The sequence below is a fragment of the Elaeis guineensis genome, chromosome 3 (assembly GCF_000442705.2).
Source record: "Elaeis guineensis isolate ETL-2024a chromosome 3, EG11, whole genome shotgun sequence".
NCBI classification, from domain to species: Eukaryota; Viridiplantae; Streptophyta; class Magnoliopsida; order Arecales; family Arecaceae; genus Elaeis; species Elaeis guineensis.
In genome coordinates this window covers 127082737-127106135 of record NC_025995.2, presented here as the reverse complement: position 1 = coordinate 127106135, position 23399 = coordinate 127082737, and the positions used below count along the sequence as shown (strand labels likewise).

Below are 23399 nucleotides of genomic sequence, written 5' to 3'. Positions count from 1 at the left end.
TCAAGTCAGAGAGGTGACTGGGCAACAGTGAAATACAGACGAGAGCTCTAGAGAGAGAGGTGAGAGGAGCGAGCCTGCGTATGTGGGAGAGACGGACGGATCGATCCTTTGCACTGTTGCCTTCCCCGGTATATATAGTGGAGCTAGGTATGGCCCGTCATTAATGGCGCGGACAAGTGAGGAACTGTCAACTCACTGTGGGCTGTCAGAGCCGCCGTGAAAACGTCATGTCGCCGTGCGGCCGTCCAATCACCAAGGTTGACCGACTCTCGGCGGGACAATGCCCCTAGGTAACTGCGCCGCATGTCCGGTCAGAGCTGACAACGTCTGGCGGCTGTACGGTGGTTGGAGGAGCCGACCGACCTAAAGTCGGTAGCCAGCCGAGTGGTGTCGGGCCCCTCCATCGATCGGCGAGCTTCATGTAAGTCGGCCATATAACCTCGGGGTTCAGTCGGTCGGGATGGATACGCCCGACATACCCCCAGTCGGCGATGGGCCGTTGGACGGCCGGCGGTTAGCCGCTGATGGCATCCGTCAGTCGGTCGCCCGACCGGACGATCGGTCGGTCTGTCGGCCAGTCGGAGTCGTCCAACGGAGGCGTCAGGCCGCTCCCAGTCGGGTCGGTCGGTCGGGCCCTCGGAGTCGCGGGGGGTCGGGCCTCCGAAGTCGGTCGGGCCCTCCGGCAGTCGGTCGGGGGTATCCCCCAACAGTTGCCCCCCCTCCACTCCTAAGTCGGGTGGAGAGCTGGCCGGAGGCTTCCATTCGGGCAGCAATCCCGACGACTGGGAGTGGATTTGTCGCATGTGTAGATCCGACCGTACTGCCGGATGATCCGATGTCAGACACCTCATGAATGCCTAGCGATCCGGACGTCCAGTCGATTTCAGAAGTCACGTCGGCGTCAGGTGTCAGACGCCACGTCTTGTCGTCGTCAGTCGTTACGTCGGTGTCAGAAGATCGGGCGCGGACGATACGGCGTCAGTCGATCGGATATTCGGGCCGATCGCGGGAGAGAGGGCCGCTGTCAGGCGTCCCATCGGGAACGCGAACCGGTGCGGGCGCGTGAATGCCAGGGCCGCGCCCCGCTGCCGCGTGTCAAGGTGGTTGGCCGGCGCCCCCTCCGGCATTTAATGCGGCGGTGCGGCCGTCCCGGGGCGGGGCGCGCGAATCCTCCGCCAACCGGTGGGCGCCACGCGTCGCGCATCTGCAGGTCTTCGGTCGGCGCGGAAGGATCTCGGCCGTCGGTCGGCCCTATATATAGGACCTCCCGGCCCCTGACCCACATTTGCAACATTTCGCTGGGGAAACTCTTCCGGGCGATTTTTCAGTCGTCGCGGGCAGAGCTCTTCTTCGCTTGCGGAGGGTCATCCGGTTCGTGGTCCCTCCTTCTCCTTCTTCCTTCCTTTCTTCTCTTTCTTTTCTTCGGTTCCCTGCATAATGACCAGGAAACCGACTCAGGGAGCTCGGTCGGGAACCCGACCGACGACTCCCGATCGGCTCCGGAAGATGAGGCCTCCTCGCTTTCGGGGCCGAACGTCGATCAGCTTCGGGAGCACTATCGCATCCCGGAGCAGTTTCGGCTCTCCGCTCCAGGGGCCGGCGGTCGGGTCACAACCCTCCGCCTGGCGATCTGGCGCTGTAACGTTGAAGACCTTCGCGGGGTCTTCGACTTCCGATTCCGGAGTTCGTCCGGAATCTACTTGATTATACGGACTCTGTCCGGCGCAACTGGCGCCGAACTCTGTTCGTTTAATCATTTCTTTCGCGCTGTTGTGTCAGCTCTTGCCGACCAACCCCGGTTTCACTCTTCCGGGCCTTCTTTGTGCTCCGACCCCACCTAAAGCCCGAGGGTGGTGGCTCTTCAACCCCGAAGGGTCTGCTTTCATAACTGGTCTTCCATCGTCCATTCATGGATGGAAGAACCAGTTTTTCTTTGTTTCCTCCTCTTCTTCTGGGGCTTTCCTTCTCGTTGGGGTATACCCCGAACAGAGGCCAACGACAACAGTCGGGTGGATGCGGACGACCGGGAGGACTTCCACCGACTGAAGGACATGTCGGTACCGAAGCAGAGGGAGCTTGTTACCGAACAAGCTCTCTATGACGCCGGCTTAAGTCTGGTCCCCCGAATAGGTATCGCCGATCCTCCGGCTTTCTTTTTGTTCATCTTTTGGTCGGCTTTTGGTCCAGCCTTTAACTCTCTTGTCGGTATTGCAGGGACACCACCGAGGATGAGGCCGACGGATGCCGAGATTCGGCAGTTCGCCAAGAGGAAGAGGCCAGCATCGGGGGCCGGCCCTTCGCGTCCTGCAAAGAAGCCAACCCAGCCCGCCGATCGTCGAGTCGTCGGCAACCGACCAGTCGGAGCCGGTCATAGCTCTTGCGGCTCCGACGGTCCAAGTCGAGGAGAGGCCGACTGAGGAGGCGGCCGAAGGAGTATCGGTGTCTTCGCCTATGCGGGTGGAGCCGGATGACGTTCGGGAAACCGAACATCGTCCGGCGGCGTCCGTTGGCGCAACGGGAGGCGCCGGGTCAAACTCCAGCGTCCCGTCGCTGCCAGTCCCGTCGGTCGGGGCAACTGATCGGGGGAAGTCCCCGATGGAGCCCACGGAAGAGGATAGGTCGGGGGGCCGTCGATGCCTCCAAGCGCCTACTACCCCGAGGGTGCGTCGGCGTTGGCCGACCACGATCTTGCGAGGAGGTTGTGCCAAGGGATCCTCCTCCAACCGACGTGGGGTTGCTGCGAACTCGGCAGGTGACCGAGATGTTGTCTCGGTTCTACCCGGCGATGGTCGAGGTAAGCTTCGGGTCCTCTCTTCCTTAGAAATTTTCCTTAGAATTTTTTGTTTATCATGCGATTCTGACGAAGCTTCCTTCCGCCGGCAGCTGATCTTCACAATGTCCGAACTGGAGGCGGATACCGAAGGTTCGGCAACGCTCGGGCAGCCTTCAAGGAAAAGTCGGCGGCGGCCGAGGCTGAGAGGGCAATGCTGGCCGACCAACTTCAGCAATCGGCCGACCGGGAGGCCAAGTTGGTTGACGAGGTCTCCCGGCTTGGGTCCGAACTCCGGTCGGCCAAAAAGGAGGCCAAGCACAAAGGTCGGGCCGTACGTCGCCTTCGCCGTGAACGGGATGGTGCCACCGCCGAACTCCAAGGGGAACGCGAGCAACTTCGGGCTGGCCTGGAGAAACTTGCTGAAGCCGAAGAGGAGTTGTCCATCGCCCAGGTCGACGCCGAAATGGCTAAGGCCGAGGCGGAGTCGGCGAGGCAGGAGCTTGCCCGTGCTGAGGAGGAGGCAAGGTCGGCGAGGGAGTCGGCCGATCGGGCGGTGGAGGACTTCCGGGCCTCCGACCGATACCGGGAGGAGATGCTCGAGTCGGGCTTCGCCTCATACCGGGTCGGGTTCGAGGATGGTCGGGACGCCGTCCATGCCTTGTACCCGGAGGTGGACGTCAGCGCGTCGTCCCGCCGTTCGCCGAGGAAGAAGGAGGCGGAGCGGAGGGAGGAGCCGAAGAGGAAGGAGCCGAAGAAGAGGCCGACCAGCCGTCGGGAGGCGTCATCCTAGCGGAGGAAGCTGTCCCGGAGTAGGTGCCGACCGAAGCTCCTTTGCCGACTGAAGCCCACTCTTTGCCGACTGAAGGACATCCTTCTGCGTTGACCCAGCGCTGCTCACGGTCGAGACGCCGATCATTCCCGATCCTCCGTCGGTTGAAGAGATCGACTAGGACGAATGATCGGCCCAGCCGACCGTCTTCCCTTTTTGTTTCTTTTTGAAAATACATGTAATCGGGCTTCGACCCGACTTTGTAATTTCTTTCATCAATGAATGAAATTTTCTTCTTTTCCTTCTTGTTTGTAATGCCGACCATTGCTGCGATGTGGAACCTTAGTCACTAACTTAAGCAAGTCGCCAACTTACGTAAGTCGATAGGACTTCGACAATTTGTGCAGCCCCGAAGGTAGAATGCGTCCCGACTTTAGGTCGGCTTCGGGTAGTCGAAGTTGTCAGTCGGGTCCATCTGTTGAGCCGGGAGCCGATCGAACCTGGTAAAGGTTAGGGAGTCGGACTTCCGTAGATGCGTTTAGTCGGTCATTTGCGTCGCAATGTCGGGGAACGATAGTAAGTCGGGTCCCCACTCTCCTGCGTCGGGTCCTGTATCCTCCGACAGACGGTAACAAGCCGAATGTCGTTCAGCCGGCCGAAAGTCGGTCGGTAAGTCGTGGATACGACTAAGGTCGCGTCGTGTGATAGACGGTGGTAAGCCGAATATCCCTCGACCGACCGTAGCCCGGTCGGAAGTCGCGACAGTAGTCGCGTGGGCCTTTAGCCTTTCTTCGGTCGGGGCCCGATCGGCCTATCGGCCGATGGCTCGGCCCGAAAATTCGACCGTAGAAGGAGTATGAACTTCCGTTGCAACAGATGCATCGGCCTTTGTCAGGGGCGGATGTGTTGCCGAAAGTCGAAGGAGTGTTGTCTCCCGCAATTGTTGGTGCATCGGTCCTTGTAAAGGTCCGATTCATCACTGATTGTTCGAAGGAGTAGCAACTCCCGTTCATAAGAGTCCGTCGGCCCTTGCGAGGGTCCGACGCAACGTCGAAGGAGCGTCGACTCCCGTTTGTAAGTCCGTCGGCCCTTGTGAAGGTCCGACGAGTCATCGAAGGAGTGTCGACTCCCGTTTGTAAGTCCGTCGGCCCTTGTGAAGGTCCGACGAGTCGTCGAAGGAGTGTCGACTCCCGTTATTGTAGATGCATCGGTGCTCGCAAGAGTCCGATGTGTCGTCGGTGCCAGGCCCACGTTGATGCGTCAGGGCTGAGCGCCGATCACTAGTCGAAGAGTTAGAACTCCGATTTTTCAAACTGAACTTGTATTCCGACAATGGAATTACAAAATTCACTGGTAATACAGCTTCAAATTGTCGGCGTTCCAAGTTCGGAGAATGGGTTTCCCCTCAAGGGTCTTCAGCCGATAGGCTCTCGGCCCGAAGGTGTCTGCAACCTTGTAGGGTCCTTCCCAGTTGGGAGCCAGCTTCCCTTGGTCCAAGGGCTTCGACACTTCTGCCTTCCTCAAGACTAGGTCGCCAGACCTGAAGAGCTTTGGTCTGACCTTGGCGTTGTAGTACCGGGCGACCCTCTGTCGGTACGAGGCCATTCGAATTTGAGCCTCGTCTCGCAGCTCGGGGAGGAGGTCTAGGTCGGCCCTCCGACTCTCGGAGTTGTCTGGCTCTTGGTACTGCTCGACCCTTGAAGAGGGTAGGCTGATCTCGAGCGGGATCATCGCCTCCGTCCCGTAGGCCAAGCTGAATGGCGACTCCCCAGTCGGGACGCGGGGGGTCGTTCGGTAAGCCCACAGAACGGAGCCCAGCTCGTCGACCCAAAGACCTTTGGCTTCGTTCAGTCGGGTCTTGAGTCCATAGAGCAAGGTTCGGTTGGTCACCTCAACCTCACCGTTGGACTGTGGGTGCCCGACTGAAGTTAGTCGGTGACGGATGTGGAACCTGGCGCAGAAGTCTCTGAAGTCTTGGTTGTCGAATTGCCGTCCATTATCGGTGATGATGGTGTGCGGCAATCCGAACCTGAAGATGACGGACTTTTGGATGAAGTCCTCCATCTTCCGCTCGGTGATCTGCGCCAAGGGTTTGGCTTCGACCCACTTCGTGAAGTAGTCGATGGCGACAACGATGAACTTCCTCTGGCCCGACGCCGGTGGGAATGGGCCGAGAATATCGACTCCCCACTGAGCGAAGGGCCACGGAGCGACAATGGGAGCGATTTGGCTGGCCGGTTGGTGCTGAATATTGGCATACTTTTGGCATGGCTCGCACCTTCGGACCAACTCTGCGGCATCCTTCTTCATGGTCGGCCAGTAGTAGCCTTGTCGCAAGACCTTGAAGGCTAAGGACTTGCCCCCCAAGTGATTCCCACAAATTCCTTCATGAACCTCTCGGAGAGCGTAGTCGGCGTCGGTCGGCCCCAAGCACCTGAGCAGAGGGAGGGAGAACGACCTTTTGTAGAGTCGGCCGTCCATGATCACATATTGCGACGCCGACCATCGGAGTCGCTTGGCCTCCGCGGGATCTTCGGGACTGGTCCCGTCGGTCAGGTACTGGACGATCGGGTCCATCCAACTTGGTTCGGACGTTAGCTGCTGCACTTCTTCAATCCGATCGATGCTCGGCTGCTGGAGATTTTCGACGAACGTCCGACCCAAAGAGTCATAGGCCGACGTTGCCAATCTGGAGAGAGCATCGACGCGGGCATTCTCCGTCCTGGGGATGTGGGAGATCTCGAAATACTCGAGGCGTGCTACGAGGTCCTTGACCTTCTGAAGATACTTGATCATGGTCGGATCTCGCGCCTCGAAGTCGTCCTTGACCTGCCCCACAATCAGCTGAGAGTCGGAGAATGCCCGGAGGCTGTCGATGCCCAGCTCCTTCGCCATCCTCAAGCCCGCGAGGAGCGCCTCGTATTCGGCTTGATTGTTGGAGGCCTTGAAGTCGAACCGGAGGGCGAATTCGTTGACTACCCCATCCGAATTTGTGAGCAGGAGCCCGGCCCCGCTTCCCTGAGCGTTGGAGGCTCCGTCGATGTGGAGTACCCAGGTGGAGATCGGGTCTGGCTCAGAGACCGAATCTCGTCCCGGGCCTTCAGCTCCCGACCCTCGGTCGGTCGTCGGGCATTCGGCGATGAAGTCGGCCAAGACCTGGGCCTTCAAGGCAGGCCTTGGCCGGTACTGAATGTCGAACTCGCTAAGCTTCATCGCCCACTTAGCGAGTCGTCCGGATGTGTCGGGTCGGCGCAGTACTGCCCTCAGGGGCTGGTTGGTGAGTACCACGATGGCATGGGCCTGGAAGTACGGTCGAAGCCGTTGCGCGAAGACGGTCAGGGCGAAAATTATCTTTTCCATCTCCGAGTATCTGGCTTCGGCACCGTAGAGCACTTTGCTGGTGTAGTAGATGGGCTGATGAGTTCGGCACTCATTTTCCCGAACAAGCACCGAACTGATCGCCTCGGAAGATGTAGCTAAGTAGAGGTACAAGGTCTCCCCAACCTGCGGCTTTACGAGCAGCGGCGGGGAAGCCAAGTACCTTTTCAGGTCTTCGAAGGCCTGCTCGCACTCATCCGACCAAGAGAAACCGTCCGCTTGACGCAGAATCTTGAAGAACGGGAGGCACCTTTCAGCCGATCGGGAAATGAATCGGCTAAGAGCGACGATTCTTCCGTTCAGCTGTTGGACCTCCTTCTTGGTGTTCGGATGACGCATGTCGAGGATTGCCTTTATCTTCTCAGGGTTGGCCTCGATCCCTCTCCGAGAAATGAGGAAACCAAGGAACTTCCCTGAGGTCACCCCGAAAGCACATTTGGTCGGGTTGAGCTTCATTCGGTGTCGCCGAAGGGTGCGGAAGGTCTCCTCGAGATCCTGAACATGGTCCGGGATCTGCGCGCTCTTTACCAGCATGTCGTCCACGTACACCTCCATGTTACGCCCGATCTGGTCTTTGAAGACCTTATTGACGAGTCGCTGGTAGGTGGCGCCGGCATTCTTCAATCCGAAGGGCATCACCCGATAACAGTAGAGGCCCTTGGGAGTTACGAACGCGGTGTGCTCCTCGTCCTCAGGCGCCATCCGGATCTGATTGTACCCGACGAAGGCGTCCATGAAGCTGAGCAGTTGAAATCCGGACGTCGCATCCACCAGCTGATCGATCTTCGGAAGTGGGAAGCTATCCTTCGGGCAGGCTCGGTTGAGGTCGGTATAGTCGATGCAGATCCTCCACTTTTCGTTGGCTTTCTTGACCATGACAACATTGGCGAGCCAATCGGGATACGTGGATTCTCGAATGAAGCCTGCTTCGAGCAGCTTGTCCACTTCTTCTTCGATGGCCCTCTGCCTCTCTGGGGCGAAGGATCTTTTCTTCTGCCTCACCGGCTTCATCGTCGGGTCGATGTTGAGTCGATGAGTTATTGTTTCTGGAGGGATGCCCGATATATCTGCTGCCGACCAAGCAAATATGTCGGCATTGGCCGTCAGTAGCTCCGCCAATCGGCGTCGTTCGGCGTCGGGCAATTGAGTCCCGACCCAAACTTTCCTATCGGGATTTTCTCCCATCGGGATTACCTCGAGCTGCTCGGCGGGCGTACCCCGTTCTTCCTCCTCCCTTTGGTCCAGCTTGTCGATTGTCAGAGGATCCTTCGTCTCGTCGTTTTGGACGGAGATTTGGAAGCATCGTCGGGCGAGCTGTTGATCTCCACGCATCTCCCCGACTCCATTTTTGGTCGAAAATCGAACAAGGAGATGGTACGTCGAGACGATCGCCTTGAGGGCGTTCAACCCGGGTCGTCCGAGTATGGCGTTGTAGGCCGAAGGAACTTGGACGACCGCGAAAGTGAGGGAGATCGTGCTTTGCCGTGGTTCGGTGCCGACCGTCACGGGCAGGGTGATTTCCCCTTCTGTCGTGACGGTGTCTCCGGCAAAGCCGATCAGGGGCACAGGGACCCTCCTAAGTCGGTCAGTTGACCGTCGCATTCGGGAGAAGGTCGAGTAGAACAAAACATTTGTCGAACTTCCATTATCAACAAAAATTCATTTTACATCATAATTGGCTATTGTCGCCGACACGACAACAGCGTCGTTGTGGGGAGTCTGGATGCCCCGAATGTCGTCTTCTGTGAAGGTGATCACGTCGTCCGGGCGTGGCCTTTTCGTCGGCTCCCCTCCTGTAGACGTTACCGGGCTCAGCCGCTTGGAGATCATGCTGATGACCCCAGCCGTCGGCTGGTTAGTCGGCGCCTCTTCAGTCAGCTGGGGGCGTCGATCGGCAATCGGTTGGGTCGGCGGACCCTTCCGGAATTTGCCGAGGTACCCCCGATGGATGAGATTTTCGATCTCATCCTTCAACTGGATGCACCGCTCGGTGTCGTGGCCGTGGCTCCGATGGAACTGGCAGTACTTCCGACGGTCGAGGCCCTTTGCCTTCAGAGGCGGAGGCCGTCGCAGGTATTCCTCTTCCTCGATCTCCATCAGGATCTGCGCACGGGGAGCGGAGAGAGGAGTGTAGGAGTCATACCTGGGACGCACCGGCCTCGGAGTCTGCTGCCGAGGTGGCTTTTGGATCCGTTGGGGTGGAGAAAGCCGACTATCGGTCGGGGGCCGGCTTGGTTCGGCGGGCTCCCGACCTTTTCTCCGCTTCTCCTTCGGGCCTCTGGGCTCGGCCAAGCGTCGGTCGGACGCCCCTTCGTCCGTGCGCATATACTTGTATGCGCGCTCCAGTAGCTCGGCATATGTTCGGGGGAGGGTCTTGTCCAGAGAATAAGTGAATCGGGACGCCCTCAGGCCCCGCTTCATGGCTGAGACAGCCATGTCTTCGTTGAGGTCCCGAACCTCGAGCGTGGCCGCGTTGAATCGCGCCACGAAGTTTCGGAGCGTCTCGTTTTCCCCCTGCTTGAGGGAGAAAAGGCTGTCCGACGTTCGCGGCGGCTTTCGGCTGGTGCTGAAATGGGCCACGAACGAGTGCTCGAGCTGCCCGAAGGAATGGATACTTCTCGATCGGAGACCGGAGTCCAGGCCCTGGCAGCCTTGCGGAGTGTGGCGGGGAAGCCGATGCAAAAAGAGCGTCGGTTGCCCCTTGAATCGTCATGAGAGCTTTATAGCTCTCGAGGTGGTCGACTGGGTCGGTGGAGCCGTCGTATGGCTCCACGTGCGGCATCTTGAACCGATTGGGAATCGGTTCGTCGAGGACCAGTCGGGAGAGTGGTTGGGCGGTCTGGAAGTCGACGTCGTTCGAAGACCTCTGACCGTCCGTCCGCAGTTGGGCGAGTCGGCGGTCGATTTCCTCGAACCGTCGCTCGTAGTCGTCCGTTCGTCGATGCTGGGAGACCCCAGAGGTGGAGCCTCCGGAAGATTCTGAAAAGGAGGCCGACGGTGTGCGCGGCCGCTTCTCCTTCCTTGCCTGTTCCAACGGGGAGGGAGAGGGCCGCTGGGACCGTTGGTCATCGCGCCGTGGTCGTCCCTCCTCCTCTCCGTGGGAGCGCTGTTGAGGGCGCTCACGTGGAGGCGACAGGGATCGGCGCGGTCGTCGGCGGCTGCTCCTGGAAGGCATGGGTCGGGCAGCCGGCTGCTGCTGGAGGCATTTGACCGCGTCGGTCAGTATGGTCATCTGCCGTACGATGGCCGCAATCTGGGCCTCCGTGGTCACTGCAGGGCGCGGAGAACTAGGCTCCGCCGCTGGTGGGGGCGGGGAGGCTTCTTCCCGACGGGAAGAGCGCCTGGCCGACCCAGTGACTCTCGATCGTTGAGCTCTTGTCTTTGTCATGCTGTACCCCCTACCTGGCGCGCCAATCTGTTGCGGCCAATCGCCTCGTCGCTCGATCGCCGGGAAGCGTGCACCTGCAAAAGGAAGTCCGCACTGACCGGAGGCGGCTCCGGCGGGGACCCTCCGACGGTCAAGTTAGAGAGGTGACTGGGCAACAGTGAAATGCAGACGGAGAGCTCTGAGAAAGAGAGAGGGAGAGGAGCGAGCCTGCGTATGTGGGAGAGACGGGCGGATCGATCCTTTGCACTGTTGCCTTCCCCGGTATATATAGTGGAGCTAGGTATGGCGCCATCATTAATGGTGCGGACAAGTGAGGAACTGTCAACTCACTGTGGGCTGTCAGAGCCACCGTGAAAACGTCATGTCGCCGTGCGGCCGTCCAATCACCAGGGTTGACTCGGCTCTCGGCGGGACAATGCCTCTAGGTAACTGCGCCGCATGTCCGTGTCAGAGCTGACAACGTCTGGCGGTTGTACGGTGGTTGGAGGAGCCGACCGACCTAAAGTCGGTAGCCAGCCGAGTGGTGTCGGGCCCTTCCATCGATCGGCGAGCTTCATGTAAGTCGGCCATATAACCTTGGGGTTCAGTCGGTCGGGATGGATACGTCCGACATACCCCCAGTCGGCGATGGGCCGTTGGACGGCCGGCGGCTAGCCGCTGATGGCATCCGTCAGTCGGTCGCCCCGACCGACGATCGGTCGGTCTGTCGGCCAGTCGGAGTCGTCCAACGAAGGCGGTCGGGCCCTCCGACAGTCGGTTGGGCCCTTCGATCGGACCCTCCGGCAGTCGGTCGGCGGGTATCCCCCAACACTAATCAATAATTGTTAGACAATGGACGATTTTTGGCGGATTCGCCTTGCCCCTTGATGGTGACAGTGACTCTCGGCACATTTGGTTTTCTGTGCGAAGGATGGCATGAGAAGCCAACTCAACCGCGCCCATGCGGCAACAGCTGTTTGTTCGGGAGCGATGGTGGTCCCCCGCCGCCGTTACAGCCCGACCCAGGACTCTTGTCGCGTGGCGCGCGTCTGAGTGGAATCGCCTTCGGATTACGTGTCTCCCTCGTCTCCGTCGGTGAGAGGCGTTGGACAAATGTGGAGCGCGTTACGCTTCTCGAGCTGATGGCGTTTTCGCAAATTGAACCTTACACCAGTCTCTTTTTATTTTGATATTATTTTCTGCCATGTAGCGTAACGGCATTGGTTCCATTGGGTGCACTTCCAAGGTCATTCCGTGACCGTCCGTGGAAAAGACCAGTCCCGTGTTAAACCCCCCATGTGATGGCATCAGGATCACCTGCATCACGCGACAAGGCGGACGTTCAATTCCGATTAATATCGTTCGTCGAGAAATGGAGAAGGTTTAAGATAGAAAGATACCCCTAATTTCAAACATTAAAAATAATATTTACTTCGCATTTAATTTTCTTGGTGCTGCCTAATAGTATGTCAGATTTGTGTGATTAACATTGACACCCTTTCTCCTAACTAAAGGGCATCGATTGTGGGTGTTTGACACTTAATCTCACTTAATACGAATTTGTTAGATAAACCATACATAGTGATTAAAATATATATAGATAGTATTTAGGATTTGAACCTCCGATCTATGGATAAAAAACTAAACTTGCGAAAATAGCATATTTTTATTAAAAGAAGATGAGTGAGTTACACAAGGAGCACATTTGTTCCCACTAAATTATCTTAAAAGTCTTTACGTGCTACAATGCAAGTGCTTTTATATATATATATATATATATATATATATAGTTTTTCACTCTCAAGTTCTATTCGTGTATGGCATATGTAATGCATGTGAAAAAAAGATCAGTATATATAGAGTATTTCACTCTCAAATTTTATTCGTGTATGGCATATGTAATGCCTGTGAAAAAAATCAGATGATTGAGAACTCTTACAATGTTGCTCCAATTGTAGATTCAAATATGCGGAGGCATGATTAGGATCTTTCATAATATTGATCTAATCATGATCATCAAGGGACATGGAGATGCAGAGATAGATGAATAAGTATTTTTCTCATAGAAAAAAAATATTTAAAAGAGCGGACAAAGTCCACCACATGGTGGGGCTCATGATGACTTCAATCAAATTAGCAAAAAAAAAAAATTTATATAACAATTTGAAAACTATCTACAAGTACATGCTCTCGTTTAATAAAAATAAAATAATCGGATGGTTCGGAGACTTTTTTCTGGAGATACAAATGAAAATGTCTAAAAAAATAAAGTTATTTATGAGTTAAGTCATAACTCTGTCGTTTCCTTCACAATAGTAAAAATTACTCAAATACTAGCACTATATCCTGGCATCATCACTTATTTAATATTATATTTCATATCTGACCAAAATATTTTTAAAAAATATAATGATTTATAAATATGTTACAGTTTCTTTACAAAGTAAATCTATCATATCTTTTTTCCCAGAAGTGGAAAAGGAGCCGCCCCTCCATCCCATTTCTTGAAAGGTACAACTCCAACCATGCAGCCACTAAACTATTTACATCAGCAAGAGAACATGCTAATATCTCCAGACATCGTGTTCTCTTGAGCAAGTCATGCTTTGTATTTTTTTTTTTCTCAAAATATTGTCCCAATAGAAGACTCTCAATTAAGAAGATTTATAAACTAATTCATTTTCTCCGGAAGGATTACTTTAGTGATGCGGTCGTTGGAAAGACAAAAGCTGAATGCTCAACTTCAATTAGAACCGCAGGGTGAGGGTGTCATTGAATATTTAATTATATATAATAATTAAATTTATAATTATTATTAATGTACTTAACAAAAATAATATTGAAATATCTATTACTCAAACTGTTAATGACATAAAAAATTTAAATAAAAAAAATAATTATAAAAATTTTCTTAAAAATTATATTTATTATATTTAAATTTAATAGTTCGTAAAATTTATATTTATATCTAATTAAATTAATAATATTAAAAAAATTATTTATTTTATATAAAAAATTAAAATCATCTTTAAATAGAGAAGGAGATACATATATTTTCTTATTATTTAAAATTATTTTTATTATTTTTAAAATTTTTTTATGTGAAATTTCGGTCCTATCTGAGGTTAATGTTTTTATCAATATTTTTTTAAATTATGAATTAATATATTGGATAAAAATAAATATCAGAAAGATAAAAATAGATATTTTAAATTATTGACTGTAAGTATGATTTATCTTTCATCAAGATTTTTTATAATTTAGTTAAAAATTGAAATTCGTCATTCGTTTCTTTTCGAAGGAAAGGGACCTGACATTTGCTTTCCCAGTACCGTCAAGCTAAGGAACTGCATCAATGCCCATACAGGCTAAAACCGAACCAACACTACGTGCAGCCCTTTCCTTCCTCCACGCAGCTTCGACGAACAAATGGTTCCATGCTGCGAGAACCTCCATCCCCATCCATCGCCACATCCATCAGCCCTTCTCGAACCCCAATTGACGGGTCTCGGTATCAGAAGCCAGATACACGCCAGTCCGAGAAATTCCGAGCGTAGAAGGGAAAAGAAATTTCGTAAAATAACTTTATTCCCTTTAATTGTGCCGTTCGTCTGCACGGAAAGCTCTCAATAGCTGCTGGATATATCATTCTGATGGGCCTGTGAGGCTCCCTATCCACACTCTCTCCCTTGGAATATCTCGGAAGGAGGATATTCCGGAGACATGGAGGCCGTTATCCCGGTCACCGGCCATCTCTCCCTACCTTCCAACCCCCAAACCCGAGCCTTCCGCCCCTTCTCCAATCCCAGGACCCGCTTCCCCTCGGTAGCCATCCGAGCCTACACCCCGGCTCCGAGCTCCGATGGACTCCACTGGAGAGTGCGGAATCCGTCGTTCTTCCCCCTAGATGCCCAAAGATCGCTCCTTCACAATCTTTCTTACGGTTCTTGGAGGAAGGACGAGACCTTTCCCGTCTGCGGCGCCGGAGCAGCCGCGATTCCTGCGGATGGAGGCGGTTTCGTCGAGGAGAAGCCGAAGCCCAAGTTCTTGGGCATCGAGGTTCAAACCTTGAAGAAGATAGTCCCGCTGGGGCTCATGTTCTTCTGTATCCTCTTCAACTATACGATCCTCAGGGATACCAAGGATGTGTTGGTGGTGACGGCCAAAGGGAGCAGCGCCGAGATCATTCCGTTCTTGAAGATGTGGGTGAACTTGCCCTTGGCGGTGGGGTTCATGCTGTTGTACACCAAGCTCTCGAATGTGCTCTCCAAAGAGGCTCTTTTCTACACGGTGATCTTCCCTTTTATCGCCTTCTTCGGGGCTTTTGCCTTCGTGCTGTATCCCCTTCGCGACGCCATCCATCCCACGGGGCTTGCGGACAAGCTCCTGGCCGCCCTCGGTCCGAGCTTCCTTGGCCCAGTCGCGATCTTGAGGATTTGGAGCTTCTGTTTGTTCTATGTCATGGCCGAGCTTTGGGGGAGTGTGGTGATCTCGGTTCTTTTCTGGGGTTTTGCAAATCAGGTGATCTTTGCCGTTTTTGACAAAGTTGCTATACGTGTTCGTCGGAATGGTTTCTGTTAGGATTTATGTTCTCCAATTAATTTTTCGATTTTGAAGACGTTCTCTCATATTTTGTTTGGATGTATTTGATTTCCTGATAGTTTTCTGCGGCATATTGGATGAGGTTTTGAGTTCATACCGTTTGATGCGTATGCACTTTTTGTTTATTGGAGATTGCTGTCGTTTGCTTTGCTATTTTTACTCGGTTGCTGCTCACTATCCTTCTAATTCTATTGTTTTTCTGTTTTCAATATCCTTTGATCATTTGGAATTATGAAAGAAAACCTTTGTAATGAAATGATATCTCTGCTCCAACATTGCTGTAATAACTGGATGTTGCTTGATTCTCTGTACTTGGATGTCAAAGTTTGCAGGCTATCTATTTTACTTGGGTTCTAAGCACATTCTATAATTAGTGGAGACTTTTGACTACATCTTAAGCGATATTATAATGATTTTGATAGCCTGCTATCAATCTTGACATCCAACCAGTAAACATGACATCTTTTGACTTCATTTCATATGTCATTATTTAATACTGCATTATCTGAACATGCAGAAATATACACATTCCTGTCAATGAGGAAAACAGGATATTTAGCGATCCAATCGGAACTCCTTTTGCTCTGTAGGCCGTGTATTAGTGATGCTAAAAATGTTACGAGTCCCCAGGATATTTTTTTTAACATCATGGACGAATTGACATACTTAAATTCTAAATTCTTTCTACTTCAGTACTCATATTAGTTCTTTTTTCTCCTTTGTTGTTATTCGTGTTGTTGAAAAATTTTCCTGTCTTACGGGGACAATTATTAGGTTTTTAGGGGGGGGGGGGGGGGGTGTGCGTGGTTGTGGTGTGGTTTGTGGGGGAGGGGTGGTCATGGTGGTTTGGGATTGTTTTGCTAGTTTCAGACATTCTTTTGTTAAGGGTTACACATATTTATCTTCCGATATAATTCTATGATTTTGCATCTTTTTCCAAAGCTGTTAGGTATAGAAGAAAGCGATTCTGAATTATGGCAGAAATAGGATCAAAATAAGATTTTCTTGAATCAACATCAAGTTCTGCTTCCGGAAGTCAAACTGCCAAAATAAATTAATGAAATCTGTTTTGATATCATCTACATGTTCTTGACACAAAGCTATTTCACATCAGGGGTCAGAATGCTGATACCATCATACTTGTACCATGGTGTATGTTATTTAAAACGAGCATTTTGTTTGCTGATGGAAACTCTGCTCTGCAACACAATTACTTTGATAATGACAATGATTGTGAACTCTCTCATATAAAAATGACATTTTAACCATTGTTAACGTTATCAGCTGCTCCATTTGAGTCCAGATAACAGCGCTTCGTTCCTAGATGAGAAGTTTTATTACTGATTTTGCTGATAGATGTCTTTCCTTCTGTTAAGTCTGGCCAGAACCATAAATTGAGTATAAGATATTGTGGGTGTGTGCTGTCGTTACTCACTAGTGGCAGATCTTTACTTTTAATTTCAATCCTCTTTTTGACATATGCTGGAATATAACTTTTCTCTTTAAAAGGAAGAGAAACTTTAATTTTGAAAGTCATGGTAGGACATAATATTAATTCTTGATTTTGCAGATTACTACTGTTGAGGAAGCCAAAGAATTCTACCCACTATTTGGCCTTGGAGCTAATGTTGCCCTCATTTTCTCAGGGCGGACGGTAAAGTATTTTTCTAACCTGCGTAAGAGTTTGGGCTCAGGAGTTGATGGTTGGGCAATATCTCTGAAAGGAATGATGAGCATTGTGGTGCTTCTGGGTCTTGTAATTTGTGCACTCTATTGGGGAGTAAATACCTTTGTTCTGAATGACCCCTCTCTTCCAAGGTCGCAACGCAAAAAGAAGGTAGGCCTTAACCCCTACAGGTGTGCTGTTTCCTGCCTAGACCTTCCTTTCCAAGACTAACTATCCAATGTTAATACCTATGCAGGATAAGCCCAAATTAAGCATGAAAGAGAGCTTGAAATTTTTGCTATCTTCTAGATATGTGAGAGATCTTGCCACCTTGGTGGTTGCTTATGGTATAAGCATTAACCTTGTTGAAGTAACATGGAAATCAAAGCTCAAGGCACAGGTATTTTTTGTTTTTGTTTTTTTTTTTTTTTAAAAATTGTCATCTCCTCTATATCTGCCTTACAGTGAATATGAATCTAATCCTTTTAACTTTATTCCAAATGGGTCTTTACTTCTTTCGTAGTTTCCAAGCCCAAATGAATACTCATCTTTCATGGGTGATTTCTCAACTGCTACGGGTATTGCAACTTTCACAATGATGCTGCTGGGCCGAGTGATTCTCAGAAAATTCGGATGGGGAGTAGCAGCTATGATCACACCCACTGTACTGCTTATCACAGGAGTTGGGTTCTTCTCACTGATTTATTTGGAGAACCATTGGCTCCCTTGCTGGGAAAATTTGGAATGACACCTCTGCTTGCAGCTGTTTATGTGGGTGCATTGCAGAACATTTTCAGTAAGAGTTCGAAGTACAGCTTATTTGATCCTTGCAAGGAAATGGCTTATATTCCTTTGGATGAAGACATGAAGGTTTGTTTTCCCTGTCCCTTTGTTTATCTGTGTGTATGAGCATGTACATTCATGCCTATGCATGCATGAAACTCAGATGCGCTGCCACCTATCCATGGGCATCAACATGTGTGCAGGCATTCTGTGTTTATGCACTGTTGGTGTTGAATCATTCAAGCCTTGTCATTTTGTTTGAAAAAGTTAAACACAAGCTGATCTATATCATATTCTTTAATGAACTGTTTGTGGGTCCCATTGTCCCAGTTTTCAAAAACTATAGCTATATTCCTAGTATCTGCTCATCCAATGATCCAATTTTAAAAATTAAAGCTATTTTCCTGGTATCTGCTCATAGTAGCGTCTGCTTATTTTGCATAATGAATGCAATCCTCTTTCATAATGGACTTCATTTGGATGTCTAAATTATTATTTCGAAAGAGGACATGAAGGGAGTGTGATATGAAGGAGTGTGCCTGTCAAGGAAAGGGAGTGTATTTATGATTCCCCCAGTTATATCTAGATGTACGTGCAAGGAATCTGGAAAGAAAAACTATTAATAAACTGGCCATCTTTGTGGCTGAGGAGTGAAGCTGATAAGTTGTTGCTGCATTTTATCTTGATCACCGGTGCACTTCATTAGTTTAGCACATTTGATGATGTGCTTAGTGATTGCATGTCCTGTTGTGAAACTGAATTCTTGTGTGCTCCTGCAGTTTCATGAACATCTTTAATGCATAGGTAGGCATAATTGCAACCATGATGTGACCTGGTTAAAATCTTTCTAAGCTCATTTTTCCCTTTTTGAGAACAAAAATGAGAGGTTTAGTTTTGGTTATTTGCCACAGTTGCAGCTAAGTTACAGCATGATAATTTGATTGTAGACTAACGATTTTGTTGCGCTTCATTTTGCTTGGAAAAGATGTCTTTTGCATTTTGTCAAGAAATATGTTCCTATGGTCAAACTTCTGTGTTCTCGCTTTAAAGTTTTTTTATTAAAAAAATTAAAGGAAATCTCAATGATTAACATGAGGTTGAATAGTGCTTAGTTTTCCAGGAATCTGAAGCTATATTTCATTTAAAATTTGTTTTCTGTGATATTTTGTTTTAAATCAAACGAGGTTGAATTGCTCTGTCTGGGCCATCTACTCTTATAAGCTAAGAATGTGAACTGTATACTTCATTTCCAATGTAAAAAACAAAATTATATTTTTCTAAAAATTTTAGAGCATTTTGAGAAAGAGAAAAGATGTGTGTATTTATTATGTCTATTGAAATTAAAGGTCAATTAAGAAATAAAAATTGAATAAAATTCAATGTAACTACTTTATGGAAGATATTATTAACCGAAAAGTTTTTCAATTTTATCAATATCCAATTTATATTATGCTCGAACAATCAAAAATCCCTCATATTTTCCACACACACACAATGCATTTACAGCAAATAACACAAATATAAAGACCTTGTAGATGACCAAGAAGACATTAGTCTTTGTTTTGTGCAAAAGACTAACAAATAATGTGGGTGACTCATTGCCTAGTACCAATGTGTGGTGTGTTTATCACTCTTCTTTCATTTGGTATGTTCAACTAACCAAAATGAGTGAGAAAAAAAAAAAAGTATTCTGATAACATCCCAACTATTGTGAGTGATTATTTTACAAGGTGTTTAATTGTATATGGATCCTTTTTTACCACAGTTGAATAGCCCTTTTGAAAAGTCATATTAGGGTCTTAAACTTTCCCTTCCACTGCATACAGAAGTAATGGAATTAGCTATCCTGTTTCCTCTTATTTGTCATAACAACAATAATTTTTCATAATTGTCAAAGATACCATTTTATATTTTGTTCTGCTGCTCATGTTGTTCATTTTACCCGAGTATAGGTTAAAAGTAAGGCAGCCATTGATGTTGTCTGCAACCCCTTGGGAAAATCAGGTGGAGCCTTGATCCAACAGTTCATGATTTTAACATTTGGGTCCCTAGCAAACTCAACACCTTACCTTGGAGGAATACTGCTGGTGATTGTTCTTTCGTGGATTGGTGCTGCAAGGTCTTTGGATTCACAATTTTCTCCTTTGGCCAAGCAAGAGCTTGAGAAGGAGAAACTGCTGAAAGAGAAGGTAAAAGAGCCAGTGGTCAAACCATCCCAAGAGAACAAGGAGGGCTTGGTTGGAAAGGAGGCAACAACAAAAGAAAATGGTTCTCTTGGATCCTCAGCAAGCGAAAACTCAACAAATGGGTCAGCTTTGAAAGAGAAGTTAGCACCTGAATCCAAGAGCTCATCAGATGCCCCCACCACATAGTCAGTAAACTTAATCAGGCAACATAAACAGCAAGATGCTATTGATGATGAAAATCACCTGGTAGCACATCAATGTATTACTCTTCAGATAGAAATAACATGACAGAAACAGGTATGCAGTTGGTTATTTCATCTTGTTTGACGGAAAATAAACTGTATGCTGTTGCTGTGCTGCTACTGCATCCTTGTTGCTGAGGTTAGCTTTTCAGAAGTATATGTAAGTTTTTTCCCCCTCCAGTAGAGATGCAATGCTCTTTTTTGTTGCTGCACCCTTGAGCTCATTTTTAGTTATCTAATGTTTAATGAAGAGGCATCCCTAACTTTTCTGGCTTCCTTTTAGTACTGCCTATCAACCATATATTGCCCCTTTTTTTTTTCATCAGATATTCTGACTTCAGTATGAGAGTTTTTGGGTGAAAATTCTTCTGAAATTATTAACCATCCGTTCTTGACGAGCCAATAAGTCCTGCAAGTGGAAACAAAACATAAGAAAAGATAATTTTCATTTTACGGCATTAAACAATTCTAACATCGTTGCAACATGGTTCCGGAGACGTCTCTTCCAAAAGGACTAATGTTTGAGTGATTGACTCACATTCCTTTGGAATCAAATCTTCACAACTGGCAGTTTGTCTGGATTATAAACCTCCTTTCATTGGGGTGCAAAAGTTTATTTTGATTTTGCAGCAGGGAGGCACATCACATACTATTTTATTCTCCAAAACTGGCAGTTTATTGTTACACTCTACATTTCCTGGGCCTGTGAGCAATTTGTTCGGCTAAGGCCTTCCATGTTCCTCCCCAAATGATTGATGGATGTTCCCTTTTATACGGGCTTCTCCGGGTGGTTTTTGTGGTCCCTGAAACCAAATCATTTGGATGACACAGATGGCCCTGTGGTCCTGGAACGCACGGGCTTAGTAGAGTCCCAATACTATGCAGAGGAAAGATGCCCTCTGTGGTGCTTGCTTTAAAAGTTTGGGGGATACAACAGAAATAATGGAGGACCCTGGGCCATGACGCTGATGATCCTAGGACCAGCTCATGATGATATGATAGGTGGTAGTTTAGCTTTGGATTCTCTGGTGAAGTATATTATGCCCATGGTAAATATGGTATCGCCGTGTATCAAAAAATATAGGACTGTGAGATTGATGAAATGAGTATGTATACCTACATAATGATTTCCGTTGTTATTTTGCTTTGAGTATTTAAGTAAGGATAGAGGTGCTATAAGGATGACATGTTTAATTACTATGTTGATGAGTTTGTTTTATTTGCATGATATTTTATGCATGAGCATGCATGAAAAACCTCTTCATCATTGTTTCTACAAAAATTAACAAATACGGTGGGTTCTGGCACTTTCACCTAGTCTTGATCTAATCATCTGATTCTCAAGCTTAGCAAATGGACCAACCTTTTCTAGTTGTTAGGCTCACATAATTCTTTTGGAATGTATATGTTAATTAGAAACTCGTAGGTTGCATTTGGTGCGTTGTCAGGCAATCCTAGAAGGTAATTTGGATTGCCTTTAGAATGGATTGTTACTATTAAATTATCAGTAATGTTGATTACTGTATTTGATACACACAGGTAATGTTACAGTAAAATTATTGAAAATCTTAATTGACATATTTGGTATGACAAACAAATTATCGATAATGTGAAATCAAATTCTCAAAATACCTTCAATAATTTTGTTCTAGTGCTTTTCTTTTTTCTTGATGAGAAGTAACTGGAGTGATGTGGATGTGATGATGGTGTGGAGAAGTAGTGGGCCGAGAGGTATGGGAACCGCAAGTACTGGAGGGGAGAGGTGGGGAGGGGGTGGACGCGTGTAGAGCTATGGGAGTGGTGGGGATGGGCATGGAGGAGCTAGGGGGGTGGTTGGGGACAAGGGTGGAGAAGCCACAGGCAGGCAAAAGAAGATGGAGGAGTCGTGGGCCAAGGGCGCACACGGAGGGAGGTGGAGGGATGGGGGAGGGTTGGGTGATAGGTTTTGTATGATTTTTTTGAAAGATAATTTTGTCTAAAATTTTTATTGCAATATTGTCAAAGAAGTGGTAATCTGGATAGCCATCCCTCCTCAAGACAATCTATATTAATTACCACATTAAATTGTCAGCAATTTGGATAGATTACCAGCTATCAAATGCAATCATATATATTTAGCATGAATATATAATGGCTTTGAAATACGGACGAGCTTAGGTAGAGTATGATGAATTACCATTACATTTGGTGTGCGGTTAACAAGTACATGAGCCACTTGATCGAAAATTCTAATAGAAAGCAGAGGAGAAGATTTAGATCTTCAATAAACTATTTGCTGATGATGATTGGTAACAGGTGCACCATTTCATGCAGATGCATATATGCCATGTTAATCAGACCATTAGATAAAGCAGAATCCAAGTTTATTAATTATTAAGATAGTAACATGGTATGCATCATGTGATGCTATTCTCTGGTCACATGGGCTGCCTCAACCTACGCATTGGGAGTGGGTCAGAAGCCAAAAAGAATGCGAATTGTTTATAGGAGAGGGAAAGAAATCTTAATACATCAATGCAGAAATGGAGAAGAAGATGCGACCGCAATTACAGCAGAGATAGATTGGGGATGTGCTTAAGAGACGTAAGAGGATCATCTTTGAACGCTTCATAATGGCAGCTGAAATCATATCTTACTACAAGCGTTTAAGAAACAAAGGTGTACTCTATAAAATTGACTTTGAGAAAACTTTCGACTGTCTTTTGGAAATTTCTCATGGAGCTTCTACAATATCGTGGGTTTGGATCGAAGTGGATCTTCTGGATATCTAATCTTTTTAGCAGCTTGAGCTCATCTATTATTGTCAATGGCCATCCAGAGAAATGGTTCTCCAGCAAAAAGGATTTGAAATAATGAAATCCCATATCCCTTATGCTCTTTTTACTGTTGGCTGATTCCTTAAATCGCATCCTCGGAAGAGCAGCTTCAGAAAGTTTAATTGCTGGGATAGGACCTCACAATATAACGGGACAAACAAGATGCATTCATTTCGCTGATGATACTTATTATTTTGCAAGAATTCTAAATTCCACATTCCAATGCTAAAGCTGATCTTATACTCCTTTGAATTACTAAAGATAAACTTTGCCAAAACCAAAGTCTTGGGTTTAGGCCTATCTACAAAGGAGATCTCAGACTCTGCTGCATTACTCGGGTGCCAAACAGGAGATTTTCTGATAAAATATTTGGGAATACCATTACATTATAGCACTCTCAAATCTCAAGAATGTAATTTCTTGATAGAAAAAGTCGAGAAGAAGCTTGCAGGATCGAAGAGGAGAATTTCATTAATTGCTGGGTGCCTGGTACTCATTAATTCTATTCTCAGATCTATACCAATATACTGGATGGTAGTCTTACATATTTTGGGGAACATCATACAAAAATAGATAGGTTATGCAGAGCCTTCTTGTGGGATGACATGAATACAGGAAGTAAGGTCAAGTATCTAGTTAACTGGACATAAGTCTGTAGACCAAAGATTTTTGGTGGTTTAGGCATACTTAACCTCTCATATGTCAACCAAGTGTTACTGCTCAAATGGTGGTTCAAGTTCTACAATGATGGTGACAAGCCTTGGTGCAAGTTAATTCGAATCATCTACTATTCGAAGAGAACACTAGGAGACCTCCC

At 48.2% G+C, this 23399-nt stretch overlaps 1 pseudogene; it reads left to right on the top strand.

Moving 5' to 3' along the window:
- Positions 1 to 13759: 13759 nt before the first annotated feature.
- LOC140856719 (plastidic ATP/ADP-transporter-like) lies at positions 13760 to 20048 on the top strand (annotated as a pseudogene).
- Positions 20049 to 23399: the final 3351 nt, after the last annotated feature.